A 14,748-nucleotide genomic window follows, 5' to 3' on the forward strand; every position below is an offset into this window, starting at 1 on the left:
GGGGGCGAAAGTCTTTGCTTCCCCCCCCCCTTCCCGGGACAGCGGAGACTTCTCCGCTGTCCGGGGCGATCTTAAAATGCTGGCGGGCGGCAGCGCTGCCGCCCGCCAGCATTTTAAAATCCCCCGGGAAGGCAGGCAGGGGGGACAAAGACTTTTGCCCCCCACCCGCCTTCAGAAGAGGTCCAGACGGCTCTCCAAGCTGCGGATAGCAGCCTGCTGCCCCGCGTGAGGGGCAGACATTCGCAGCTTGGGGAGCCCTGCAGGACTTCCCCGCAGGGCTCTCCAAGCTGCGGATAGCAGCCTGCTGCCCCGCGCAAGGGGCGCTCTTAAGCAGAGCGCCCCTCGCGCGGCGCAGACATTCGCAGCTTGGGGAACCCTGCAGGACTTCCCCGCAGGGCTCTCCAAGCTGCGGATAGCAGCCTGCTGCCCCGCGCGAGGGGCGCTCTTAAGAAGGGCGCCCCTCGCGCGGCGCAGACATTCGCAGCTTGGGGAACCCTGCAGGACTTCCCCGCAGGGCTCTCCAAGCTGCGGATAGCAGCCTGCTGCCCCGCGCGAGGGGCGCTCTGCTTAAGAGCGCCCCTCGCGCGGGGCAGCAGGCTGCGCACCTTCCCCTCTGTTCCCGGACCTGTCCTGAAGGCTTGCGGTGGGAGGAGGGCTTTCCACCCCACCGCCAACATTCAGAATGCTGTTCTGAATGTGGCGGTGGGGAGGAAAAACCCTCCTCCCACCGCAAGCCCCGGGAACAGAGGAGAAGCGCTGCGCACCTTCCCCTCTGTTCCCGGACCTGTCCTGAAGGCTTGCAGTGGGAGGAGGGCTTTCCTCCCCACCGCCAACATTCAGAATGCTGTTCTGAATGTTGGCGGTGGGGAGGAAAAACCCTCCTCCCACCGCAAGCCCCGGGAACAGAGGAGAAGCCCTTCGCGCCTTCCCCTCTGTTCCCGGACCTCCCACCGCAAGCCTTAGGACAGGTCCGGGAACAGAGGAGAAGGCGCGCTGCGCTTCCCCACTGTCCCCGGAGATTTCCCTATGGGCTTTCGTCTTGCGAAGCAAGCCCATAGGGAAATTCGTCTTGCGAAGCCGCTAAAAAATCGGAAAACCCTTTCGTCTTGCGGGTTTTTCGTTTAGCGAGGCATTCGTCTTGCGGGGCACCACTGTATTTAAAATGCATCTCTGGATTATTTGTGGGACATAGGAATCCGTTCATCCCCCCCCCCAAAAGAATATAGTCCGGCCCCCCACAAGCTCTGAGGCACAGTGGACCAGCCCCCTGCTGAAAAAGTTTGCTGACCCCTGGGCTTAAGGCTACCTGGGGAGCGTATAGAGCAGCCCTAGGCAAACTCCCTGGGACGCGGGTGGCGCTGTGGGTAAAACCTCAGCACCTAGGACTTGCTGATCGCATGGTCGGCGGTTCGAATCCCCGCGGCGGGGTGCGCTCCCGTCGTTCGGTCCCAGCGCCTGCCAACCTAGCAGTTGCACCTCCGGGTGCAAGTAGATAAATAGGGACCGCTTACCAGCGGGAAGGTAAACGGAGTTCCGTGTGCTGCGCTGGCTCGCCAGATGCAGCTTGTCACGCTGGCCACGTGACCCGGAAGTGTCTGCGGACAGCGCTGGCTCCCGGCCTATAGAGTGAGATTGAGCGCACAACCCTAGAGTCTGTCAAGACTGGCCCGTACAGGCAGGGGTACCTTTACCTTTACCTTTATGCAAACTCCAGCCCTCCAGATGTTTGGGACTACAATTCCCATCATCCCTAGATAACAGGACCAGTGGTCAGGGATGATGGGAATTGTAGTCCCAAACATTTGGCGGGCCGGAGTTTGCCTATGCCTGGTATAGATGAGTTGACATTCAAACTGAAGACCTTGTTTGCATTTCTGTCTTTTAGTCACCACTGTTGCTTACAACCCGGAAAATCCTGACAACTTACATGAGCAGTTTGTAAATATTTATACTGAAAGCAAATTATCTCCAATTTTTATGGTAAAGTAAATTTTAACCAATATACATTCCATTCCTGCTAGAGTAGAATAAACTATTACTTTCAGGAATAACGCAACAACCCTTTCCTTGCGGGTTCTAAAGGCTTCCCTCTGAATCACGGCCGGCGTGCAGATCCCGAGAACATCAGGAGAATCAAGAAACTGCTCCAAACTGCTGGGCAAAGCCCTGCAGGCCACCTCTAGCCAACCCAGGCATACAATGCGGGGTTTACTTAGAGGAGGGTGGTTTCAAGAATGTAGCATGCAGACAAACAAGCCTTTGAACAAAGTCAACTTCCGCTGTCCCACTTTGTTTGTTTTTCTCTCTAAAATTTGCCAAAGGAGCCTTTGGACTTTCAGTGCAACACTATCCTTCAAAAGCAAAAGACTGCCGACACACGGGGTCCACAGTTCAGTGCCCACAAGCTGTTGGTCAGCAAGAGCCAGGCACCTCCCCCCCCCACCTGCACCAGCCTTAGCTCAGAAGATGCAAAATAAAGAATCAGACAGATTGGAGGGGGGGGGTGCCAGCAGCTTTCTGAGCTCCTGTCTAGCCAAAGAGCTCAATTATCTGTGCATCACTACAGGGCCTGACAGAGGTGTGCTGTTTTCCACAAGCCTGGGGGGGGCGGTCTGGGAGGGACAGGTTCAGTTCAGCACAGGGTAGTTATTTGACCCTTCCCCCTCCACCTCCCCTTTTCCTGTTTTGAACTCTTCCCCCCAACCCAGCTGTTATCAGCCACTGAGGGAATGAAGCAGGGCATATAGCTCAGGAGTAGGCAAACTAAGGCCCAGGGGCTGGATGCGGCTCAATCGCCTTCTCAATCCAGCCCACGGACGATCCGGGAATCAGCGTGTTTTTACATGAGTAAAATGTGCCCTTTTATTTAAAATGCATCTCTGGGTTATTTGTGGGGCATAGGAATTCGTTCTTTTTTTCTCTCCCCAAAATATAGTCCGGCCCCAAAGGATTATTATTATTTTTATTTTCAGAATATAGTCCGGCCCACCACATGGTCTGATGGACGGTGGACTGGCCCACGGATGAAAAAGGTTGCTGACCCCTGATATAGCTTGTTAATTGGGGAAATGGCAGAGTGAAAGGGTTCCCCTCCTCCAGCGTCAGTCCTACCATTGGGTAGGGTGAGCATGTGGCCCCAGGCAGCAGGTACTGCTTGGAGGGTGGCAGAACCCCACCCCTTCTGGGTTCCCTAAGGCAGCCTGCTCACCTCAGATATTGTGGTGAATAAAAGCTTCACCTGCCTGTCTGGTAGGATTCTGCATGTGGGATGGGGTGAGCCCCATGTGCTCCTCCACTAGCCCTGGATTCCCCCCCCCCCTCCAGATCAGGTGATCTCGTCTACTGGGGAAGGGCAACAGCTTCTTTCAAGTCAAAAGATCCTATAAACCAGCCTTTCTCAACCTGTGGGTCCCCAGATATTGTTAAACTACAACTCGCATCACCCCTAGCTAGCAAGGCCAGAGCTCAGGGATGATGGGAGTTGTAGTCCAACAACATCTGGGGACCCACAGGTTGACAGACACCTATTTTTCATGGTGCAAAGTTTGAAAGAATTCCCATGAAAATCTATACATATCCCTACCTATCACAGAGAAGAGTTTCAGCCTAGCTTTCTGAGCAGGAGGATCATTTTCTATCTGTGGGGATAATTCCTTTGAGGGAGCACAGAGTTCCTTCTCTGAGGCTCAGATCCTAGATTTCTGCTATTAGTGGTGCCCCAAACCAACCCACTGGGCCAGGCAGCCTCCATTCCATCTCTGCTCTTCCTCATCCTGGGGCAAACTCTGCAATCTTCCAGTTAGCAAATATTAATGATTGTATTTTGCATTTTTGTTGCATTTCTTGAGGGTGCAGAGCACTTTGTCCCAGCAACATGTACACTTGTCTCTGAATGACTTCCAAACCTCATTTGAGCCAGTTCACACACTCCAGAGTGCTGGGGTTTTTGAGGAGGGTAATGATCCTTTGCCAGCACCAATAAAGAGGCAGGAGCTCCCGGGGCTCTACAGGAGGGTGGATTTCCGTGCCTTTCAAACTTCTGTTCTCCAAGGGCACTTTTGGCTCCCAGCAGCTGTTGGGTAAACAACTCTTGCAGTACAGCAAAGGGGCCAGAGGGAGGGATCCAAAAGGAGGGCTTCCTGGAGCAGGCAAGTCGCTGTGCCCTTGGAGCAGCTCCACAAACAATTCACCTTCATGCATGACAACCCTCCAGCCAAGCTAACTTTTTTTGTGGGGGGAGCTTTCTGTTCCATACTCTGGTAAGGAAGAGGTGGAATCAAAGAGGAAGAGAAGAATAGCATAGCATTGGGGGGGGGTGTAAGCCCACCTCCCACCAAAGCAGCACCTGCTCCAGACCATCTGTACCTGATGCAGATAAGTAGGAGTCATGGTGACAACCGTCAGGCTGGAATACCCTTCCCCACAAAGGGGCTAGGAGAAGTGAACCAAAGAAACTGAGCTGGTCAAAAGCTGCCTTTCTGGAAAAGATGGGTCTTTTCAAATAATCAGAATGGATATTTATCGTCTTCATACTCCACCGAGAGCAGCACCTGCACCTCACGACAGCCCTCTGGGACAGGTCAGGCCACCAAGGGCTTGATTCCCATTTGTACAAGAACCACAATTTATACTTGTTGCCATTAATGAGAGGGAAACAGAAGGAAAGAAGGGGAGGTGTTACAAAAGTTATCAGTTCTGTGGGCAGACACTGGACGCTCCTGATTTGATTCACTGGTAAGCATCATATTCCAGACCACAGAAGAGGTCATCTAGCTACTTGAGGCACCCTCCACCCCTTCCAGGTGATAGATTAAATTTGCATTTAATGTGGAAATTTCAGATTCTTTAAATAGGAGACACGGGGATCTCCTGAGCAGGATTGGGATTACGGTGTGCAGAGAGATGGAGTGAAACTTTTCCCTATTTTTCTGCAAATCTCTCTCTCTCTCTCTCTCTCTCTCTCTCTCTCTCTCTCTCTCTCTCACACACACACACACACACACACACACCCCTAGCCCCAAGACAGAAGCCTCTACTGAAGCCCAAACAAACTTTCCCTCAGAATTTTGGAAGGAGAAAGAGGCAATCGTTGGGCTACCCTCCAGACCCCAGCTGTAATCTAAGCCTATTTCAGAGTTTGGTTTTGTTCCAGGGTCCTTTCGGACTCTGGTCTCCTCATGGGTTCCAGCAGGGCTGCAAGGGGCCCAGCTGGAAAACCAATGACTGACCCCTGAGTCACTGTAGTGCCTGACTACCTAGAGAAAAACCTGGAGATGGAAACATCTGTTCTCTGACATCACTTCCATGTGGGAGAGACAATGGAGAAGCAGCCAAGAGTGGCTCACAGTGAAAGTTGGACAGAACAGGCTCTCCAGGGGAGGGGGCAAGGGTCACAGGTACAAAACAATGGCACAAGGAAAAGTTTCCCCAGCTACAGCTACCAGCTTTTTCTTTTTTCCTTTTGCAAGGGGTGAGCCAAAGTTTTCTTCTTGTTTCCCTTCTGAGTTACATTCACCCAGACGTCCTTCCCAGCCTGGCCCCCATTTCTCAGCACACAGGACATGCCAGAGTACAAGTGTGAATTAAAAACAAACTTTGCACTCATTATTTCTGGTGCCATCCTTCAGGAGCTCCCACTTGACCAGCCCTCCCCCACACCTCCAGAGTGTCTCAGGATCTTGGAGATCTTGATGGATCTTCTACAGTGCAGGTGTATACATCCAGTAGCTCACAAAAAGCCAACATTGCAATAATTAAATGAATTTAGAAGCCAAGGAGATGGTGCAGCTGTCCCTGCTTTTGCAGCAAACACCGGAGCTTGAAGGAATGACGCTTTAACACGCTAATGTGTAGTAAGGTTTCAGCTACTTGTCAAAGTTTAACATTAATGTTAAATGTTAATGCTAGGTTAGCAAATCAACACACACACACACACACCACCCACAACAAGCCACACATTTCTGCAATCAAGCATGTTGTGCCCAGTTTTTATAAACTTTCTGCCACTGAGTGTGAAAAGCCCAAGACAGCAGCATTAGCTCAGCCTGGTTCTATGGCCTTTTCAGCCCAACCCCTAAAGAAGGTGGAGAACAGTTCTTCTCATGCTAGACTAAGATGGAAAGGAAGTGCCCTCCAATCCTCTGACAAGCAGCAACAGAGGGCTTGCCAAGGGAGCACCTCCTGACAGCCTAGGTAAAGGTAAAGGGACCCCTGACCGTTAGGTCCAGTTGCGGACGACTCTGGGGTTGCGGCGCTCATCTCGCTTTAATGGCCGAGGGAGCTGGCGTTTGTCTGCAGACAGCTTCTGAGTCATGTGGCCAGCTTGACTAAGCCGCTTCTGGCGAAACCAGAGCAGCGCACAGAAACGCCATTTACTTTCCTGCCGGAGCAGTACCTATTTATCTACTTGTCGCGGGGATTCGAACCACCGACCTTCTGATCAGTAAGTCCAAAAGTCTCAGTGGTTTAGACCATAACGCCACCCGCGTGGTCTAAATCCACTGACAAGCAGCAACAGAGGGCTTGCAAGGGGAGCAGCTCTTGACAGCCTAACCCACAGCAATTTAATTATTTGCAAGTCTCATTTTTTGCTGCTCAAAGTCAACACACACACAAACAGAGACTTTTCTGCTTAATACTACAGCCACAGACAAAAGATGGACAGGATTTGCTCCCCAAAGCCCTATGCATGTTTTTACAGGAGTTCTGAAAGAGATGCTTCCCTTTCCATCTGCTACCCTAACATTGTGCTAATGACAGGTCAATTCAAACCCTGCCAACATTTCCATCCTGAGACCCAAAAATGTCAGGCCTTTTCCAACATCAGGTGGCTTAACTGCAGCCCTTTCTCACATGTGAGGTTTATTTCAAAGGTTGCTTATCAAACAAGCATACATTAAAGAAATCAAAACTCCAGGAGAAACAACATAGCTATATCTGCTTTTCCACAAGCAAATGTGGACAAAAGTTTCCACCTTACATTGTTCTACGATCAGGGAGAGGGAAGATGAGCCAAGGCCAGAGAGACCCACTGGGCTCAAGACACACAACCATGTGAAATTCTGTGGGTGGGTGATCTTGGGTGAGTTGCTGTTTTTCAGCCTATCCTACCATACAGGGTTGTTGTGAAGATATAATGGGTGCTGTGGGTGGTTGTGGGGATCCTGTAAGCTCCTTGCAGAAAAGCATAGTATTGTAGTAGAAGAATTAAAGTAAAATATACCAGAACCTGTTTTTCTGAAGCAGGAATGGGGAACTTTTATCCAGCTGGATTGCTTTATGGGGAACCTTCTGGCAGCTGCATATCAGGGCAATTTGGCAGGACCAGATAGCAATGGACGTAACTCTTTCTTTCCTGCAAGAGGCCACATTCCAGCCATGCAAAAGTGTGTTTTTGCTACGCACACTCTCTCTCTCCTCTGGGTCCAGACAAGCAAGTGGTATTACCATAAATCAAGAATACATTTCAGCCAGGCAAAATGACTTAAGGAAGGTGCAAAGCAGTGCTAGAGACTAGCGTGTCCCGTTGAGGGGCATGGCCTGAGGAAGGTGTCTGAGAGCCTGTTGGGGGGGGGGCTGGGAGAGCTGCATTCACCCCGAAACCTGAAATACCCCCCCCTCACACCAGCTGCACAGCCTCCAGGTAAACCAGCAAATCCAGAAAGAACCAAGAACTTGTTTTATGTGTCGCAAAATAGCCTTAGAGATCACTGCACTCATCATCGCCTCACAGCTGAACAAGAAATGCTTCTAGTTACAATGGAAAAGCAAACACAAACATGTCCTGAATCCTACCTAGCCTTACACATTCATTCATTTATTTGCATGCATAACATGCATCTCAACCCAATATGAGTTATTCAGACAAAAGAGACATTAATGGTGGTGTCAAAATCTCATCAGGAAAATGAAGTTTCCTTCCTTTTTCCCGGCGTGCCCAACCCAAAACAGTCCCACGTCTACTGCCAGAGCCAGCACAGCAGACAGGAGTCCTGTTCTTTCCACACGCAGCCCCAAGACATTTTAGTCTCCAGTCACAACTTTTAACCAACCCCTTGCCGCTTCCAAGTTCTAGCCTAACAGTATGCAAACACCAGAAGGTCCCTCTGCAGTTGATGCAAGACAAAAATAGGGCTGGGGACTATGTCTCCCAAGTGCACAGACATCAACATGAGGAAACCATACAATTCACTCTGTCCTCAGACCCCTTGCTTCAAATAGGACCATTTGGCATATTCTCCAAAAATTTAAACTGACAATCAGCACAAAGAGCAATGGTTTAAAAGACAGTAGTAACATTATTTAAATTAAAAGAACAACCAACAGAAGTGCAGGCAACTTTAAAAGGGAAACAGGACACACACACAAAAGAAATGTCCTGGCCAATCTCCACTCAGGAGTCTGGACATATTACTGATTTTTTATTTTTCAGATGTTTATGTCACTGTCTGGCTGAAGAGGATGGCGCAGATGAGAATCAAGACTGAATCTTACCACAAAGCCAGTAAGCCATTAACAAGTTCAACAAAGCAACAATAAAAATACATAATCTTAAAGTCAGCAGCTGGAGACTAACACCAGCAAACTCTTTAGCAGCCCTCCAAAGCCTTAGGAAGAGAAGGGCAGTTTTACTCTCTTTCAGTGGCTTCAGCCCTGCCCTGGAATTCCTCCCCAAGAAGACTTCCGGCAGAGTAGACATGTAAGGGGTTGTACAGTCAAAGACTCAAGAGTTTGCCCAGATGGGAAGGCACCAACATCAAGGAGTCCTGCTCAATACTGTGCCAAACAGAATTGGGAAGAACATTCAGAGTTGCAGGGCCTCCTCAACACTCACGTTACCAGAAACGATGCTCTCCGCATTACACACAGATCCTACAGATTGCATTCAACCCAAGATGTCTTCAGCTCAAGAGTCAGCCTAAGATATTTTTCTGTCTGAGATGCCATGCCTTGGTCCGTGCAGCACAGTCATGACAGCAGCTCTCCAGGGTTCCAGAGGCGCAACATCCCCAGCCCTACCTGGATTTAACCTGGGGCCTTCTGCACTGCTGAGCTATGGGGGTCCTTTCCTGATAGAGCTACTGCTCAGAATGAAATGAGTGAAGTTTCCCCAAAGCATGGGACAAAGCAGTCCCACAACTGACAAGGAAAAGTGACAGGGAGTTTTAAGCCTGCTGTCCTAGGCTGATGCTGCAACAAGGGAAGAGGGTGGGCAGATGGTTCTAGCAGCCCATCATGAAAAGTCAGGAATAGAGTGGTGGAAAAACAATAGTGAAAACTTGAACAGTGTGGATGGCGAACATGCTGCTGACCTGAACCTGTTTGGTTCTTTATTCCTCTCCCTCCCTCTGCTGTCAATCAACAATGGGATGCTCACCCCTCTCGTCTCCTTCTCTCCTGGAACAGCGCTTAAGCATCACCCTTAACAGGAAGGTCGCTTCCAGACAACTTCTTTGCACAAAGTTTGTGGGTATTTATTGAGCGTTTATTCTGATTTGTTTGAGAGGAAGTTCGACAATGTCATGCCAATAAAATGTTATCCCAAGCTTTCAAGTGCATCGCTATCCTTATTGTAAAAAGTCTGATTTGGGAGAGAATAGAGCTTGTTGTGCAATAACTCCAAATTTAACAATGCCTGCATTTGGCAATATTTGATTGAATTCCACCCCAAAATAGTGACTGAGAGCTCCCAAAGTTGTTTAAGAAACTTAATTTTACCTTCCCTACCAGCTACAGATGTGTGGCCCATCATTAAACTGTCTATCTGCTTATCCCAGATGACATCAACAGACATTGTGCAAAAATTGAAGTACTCTGTGACACATCAACCACCCCAGAACCAGCGCACTGTTTTATCATCCCTGGCTCTACAAATGGCCAGAGGAGCAGGAGTACCATCAGGGAAAGAGCCATAGAGGACAAACCTTTCAATGGTCTGAGGGGAGCGAGAGACTCCAAAAAGAATTTTTAAAAATAGAAAATAAGAATGGGACTACTGGGGAAAATATCACTGATTGTAGCAAACCAAGTGGCAGCTGATGCTGCTCCACATGTCTCCAAGCAGATCAGGGTTCACCAACATTTTTGGACCAGTGCGCACATTTCAAATTTTGAGAAAGTGCTGTGGGCGCCAGTCATAAAATGGCTGTCATTGGTGCATGACATAACACAACATGGTTGCCATAGGGCAGCCAAGCATAACACAAAATTACAGTGGAGTCATGGTGGAGCTTTCCTCATAACTGTATTTTGTTACCAGAAAAGAAGAAGAAGAAGAAGAAGAAGAAGAAGAAGAAGAAGAAGAAGAAGAAGAAGAAGAGTTTGGATTTGATATCCCGCCTTTCACTCCCCTTCAGGAGTCTCAAAGCGGCTAACAACCTCCTTTCCCTTCCTCCCCCACAACAAACACTCTGTGAGGTGAGTGGGCCTGAGAGACTTCAAAGTGTGACTAGCCCAAGGTCACCCAGGAGCTGCATGTGGAGGAGCGGAGACGCGAACCTGGTTCCCCAGATTACAAGACTACCGCTCTTAACCACTGCACCACACTGGCTCTCATAGTTTAACCAGCTGAATTTATGTTGAAGGCATGAAAACTGTTCCCCTCAGTGCCAACCCTAAACCAAAGCTTAGACTGCCCCATTAAACACAAGGAGACTTACTTCTCAGTAGAGAGGTGCATTATACTATTTTACTGTACAGTGAATTCTTAACGAGTGCCTGGTCTTTCGCTCCCACACATTGGGAGTCATGCCTAAGCCTCTTTGCAAAGTTTTCACATCCACCCACACTTATTGTGCAGTAGTAGCATTTGCAGAAAATAACTTCTAGGGACTACAGTGGTACCTCAGGTTACATATGCTTCAGGTTACACATGCTTCAGGTTACAGACTCCGCTAACCCAGAAATAGTGCTTCAGGTTAAGAACTTTGCTTCAGGATGAGAACAGAAATCGGGCTCCCACAGCGCGGCAGCAGTGGGAGGCCCCATTAGCTAAAGTGGTGCTTCCAGTTAAGTACGGACCTCCGGAACGAATTAAGTACTTAACCCGAGGTACCACTGTATCTGATCTCAGATGAACCCACCACAAGGAAAGAAGTATCCTGATTGCTAAGGACAAACTACAGAGGTTCCAAAGACTAGAAAATAAGATAGAAGCAGGGAAAAATAAAGGGAAGGGCAAATAAGGAAAGATTATTGTGTCCAGTGAATTCACTGAAGAGTGTGGAGGAGAGAAGCCCTTCTTGCACAGTACAGGATCCTAACCCACCCTAAGCATCTCTCCTCCTCCAGTGCCACCGGCCTCCTGCTGCTCCTGGGTTCCAGAAGCCCATGAATCCAGGGGCTGAAACGGACAAATTTCAGAGAAGCAGAACAGCCTAATGGGCGCAAGCGCATGATTCCCCACTCACTTTGCCCAATGCTGAGATGTCCAAACAGCGTCCATTCATGTATCAAATGAAAAATCAATAAAAACTGTTAAAAACAAACAAACAAACAAACAGCATCCATTCCTTGGGAGGCACTTGAGAACCACTGAAGGAAAGCAACGTTGCCACAAGGCCTGATCCTTGAGGATTTTGGGAGACAGTCTGACCCTCAGGGCACAGTAGGAATGTAAGAAGAGCCTGCGGGATCAGGCCATCTAGTGCAGCGTCCTGCTCTCACAGTGGCCAACCAGATGCTTGTGGGCAGTGGCGTAGCGTGGGCTGTCAGCACCCGGGGCAAGGCAAGTAATTTGAGCCCCCTAACCCGTGGATTTGCGCACCCTAACCCCCAGATGTTGCGCCAGGTGCGCCCGGCCCCCCCCTGCACCCCCCACGCTACGCCACTGCTTGTGGGAAGCGCCCAAACAGGCCACAAGGGCAACAGCAACTCTTCCCACCTGTGGATCCTGGTAACAGGCATTACTAAGAGAGGCACAACAAAGCTGCCTGGGTCAGCAGCTGCTGATAGCCTTGCCCTCAACAAATCTGCCTAAACCCCTTTGAAAGTCACCCAAGCTGGCGCCCATCACTGCCTCACGTGGGAGCAGGGACCATAGCTCAACTATGCACCAATCCACACCAGCCTTCCCCACCTTGGGGGAGGGGGAGCGACCAGGTGTTGCTGGACTCCTTTGGCTGTGCTAGCTGGGGCAGGTGGGAGTTGAAGTCCCACCTACCTACCCTAATTTAGTTAGCTGCCATGCCTCATAATCAGTGACGTAGCGTGGGTTGTCAGCACCGGGGGCAAGGCAAGTAATTTGCACCCCCTAACCCGTGGATTTGCGCCCCCTAACCCTAACCCCCAGGTGTTGCGCCCAGTGCAGCCGCCCCCCCCCTGCACCCCCACGCTACGCCACTGCTCATAATTTTAAACATGTAGTAATTCTGCCCATCCTGCTGGTAGGCAGTGAAATCCTAAAGTGGCGTTTATTCTGACAAGGCAAGAGAGGAGGGGGAGAGGCCAGCTGCGGAAGGATCCTGCAAGAAAGCGAGTGGTATCTAGATGCTGGGAAGCGTTAGTCTGGGGGCAGGGCAGGCCTAGGCCAAGATGCTGGTACCGCAGGTGGCAAATCCAAGCGGGACTCAAAGAGATGGAAACCCCGAGGGCAGACTCCCCTTTAAACGAATGCGAACTGTGGAAGACAGCAGAGCCTCCCGGTGGATCGGTCCCTCCGCTCTGCCCTGGCTATGCGGGATTCCCGCGCCCTCACCTGGACAGGGCAGCTCCCCTCCAGGGGTCCAGAGACCCTCCTCTTCCTCCCGGGAAGCTGCAGCTGCAAGGGGCGCCGCGCAAGCTTCACCTGGACAGGGCAGCTCCCCTCCAGGGGTCCAGAGACCCTCCTCTTCCTCCCGGGAAGCTGCAGCTGCAAGGGGCGCCGCGCAAGCAGGGCTCTTCCGACGGCGCCGAGCCCTTCGCGGAGGCTGCGTCGCCCGTACTTCAGAAAGCGGCCCCGGAGCACGTGCAGAGCGCCGATTCCCCCTGCGCGATCCCGGCCGGCCGTCCAGTCGGCGACAGCGCCGGCGCCGCGCTCCTTCCTCCCCGCGAGCGCCCCGTCGAGGGAGGCTGGTCCTCCGAGCCAGGCACGGCCGAGCGCGACTGCCCGCCTCCTCCCGGCCATCGGGGGAGGGACCCGAGACGGGGAGCCACCCCGGGCGGAGGCGGAGTCGCGCAGGGGAAAGGCCGCCCGCGCTCTCCGCCGCCCTCTGCACATGCTCGCGGGCGCCGCGGCCTCGCTCCTCCGACGAAAACCAGATCCCGGGAAGCAAGCCCCGCGCAGCTGAGAAAGAGGCTCCGCGAGCATGGGCAGAGCGCCCGCCCGCCGGGACTGCGCGAGGGAGCCAGCAGGCAGCGGGGGGGGGCAGGAGGCGCCCGGGACCCCGCTTCCTTCTGGAGGGGAGATGGCGCTTGCCCAACCCCAGCAAAGTGGAGGAAGAAAGTCTCTTCCCGGGTCACTTACCAGCTTCGTCCCCTTCCGAATCTTCGATTTTTGAAACCTATGTCTAGGGCGGGTAGAGCAGCGAAGAGCTTGGCGGCTCCTTCAAGGGGGCCCGAATCTGGAGACTGCAGGCGAAGCCTCCCCAATGCCCAAAGGGCGAGGCTGATTTTAGTACTATAAAAATCCAAGGCTCCTAGCCCAGTCTCCGCTCTCCGATTTTAATGGCCCGATGCCTGTAAGCCGCCCTTTGATGGACTTTGAAACCCTCAAAGGGGGCGAGGGAGCAATATTTCCAATCAATCAACAGCCCACCTGAAAAGGGGGGGGGGGATAATCTGCCTCCCTCCCGCGATGGGAGAACTGGCAAAGATTCCTTCTGCTTTAACTGAATTAGATTATAAAGGGGGGGGGTGTTGTCCCTCGCAGAAGGCGGCCTGCCTCCTCTCGCTAAAACAAAGCCACGAGGTTCCAGATTGTCTGGCTAGCCAACACTGCGATCCTAGAATATATGTAAGTCGCCCAAGGTGTTCCCACAATTGCAGAGGAGTGTGCTGGCTGGAGAGTGACAGACGCAAGTCCTGCAGCCTCAGGAAACAAATCAAGAGTCAATAAGAACCAGGGAAGCAGGGCAAGGAGTCTCCCTTAGGCGTAAAAAGAGGATTAGAATAAAAGCCTTTACAACAATGAAGGCTATGAATGAGGTGGGGCGAAACCCAAGGAAATGCTGATGGGCGACCTTGCCTAAGAACCTGAGCCTGGCCCCATCAGGGCTGCAAGACCCTCAGGCGTTCTGTGTGGGAGCTGTTTTGGAAGACACTAAAATGCATACATTAGATGCACTAGCACTGAGCTACAGCCCATGGAGGATATAAATATAAATTCTGTAATTATAAATGAATGGATCTCCTTGTGCTTCCTCTTGGGTCGCAGAGCAGCTCACTTTCTGGTCAGTCATGTCTCCTGTCAATTGGGTACCTGCCATTTTGGATTTTACACCTCTGTGTATCAGAATGCCAATTCCAGCAGGAACAATTTGCAGCAAGGAAATAAAAAGGTAAAGGGACCCTTGACCATTAGGTCCAGTCGTGGCCGACTCTGGGGTTGTGGCGCTCATCTCGCTTTATTGGCCAAGGGAGCCGGCGTACAGCTTCCGGGTCATGTGGCCAGCATGACTAAGCCGCTTCTGGCGAACCAGAGCAGCGCACGGAAACGCCGTTTACATTCCTGCCGATTTACCTATTTATCTACTTGCACTTGACGTGCTTTCGAACTGCTAGGTTGGCAGGAGCTGGGACCAAGCAATGGGAGCTCATCCCGTCGCGGGGATT

At 51.3% G+C, this 14,748-nt stretch overlaps 1 protein-coding gene across 9 annotated transcripts in view; it reads right to left on the reverse strand.

The window, feature by feature from the left end:
- CGNL1 (cingulin like 1) overlaps window positions 1-14,748 on the reverse strand; it is a 97,320-nt gene that overhangs the window by 71,694 nt on the left and 10,878 nt on the right. For 2 of the 9 annotated variants that reach the window (XM_083712477.1, XM_083712471.1), the window contains exon 1: window positions 12,785-13,306. The exons of 4 other annotated variants lie outside the window; for them this stretch is intronic. The gene's annotated coding sequence lies outside the window, so the exon portion shown is untranslated. Of the gene's footprint in view, window positions 1-2,039; window positions 2,229-12,694; window positions 13,307-14,748 lie in introns of those variants that run through there. 3 more of the 9 variants (XM_083712474.1, XM_083712475.1, XM_083712479.1) reach the window with 3 other exon arrangements.

This window comes from Podarcis gaigeae, assembly GCF_964106915.1.
Source record: "Podarcis gaigeae genome assembly, chromosome: 14".
NCBI classification, from domain to species: domain Eukaryota; kingdom Metazoa; phylum Chordata; class Lepidosauria; order Squamata; family Lacertidae; genus Podarcis; species Podarcis gaigeae.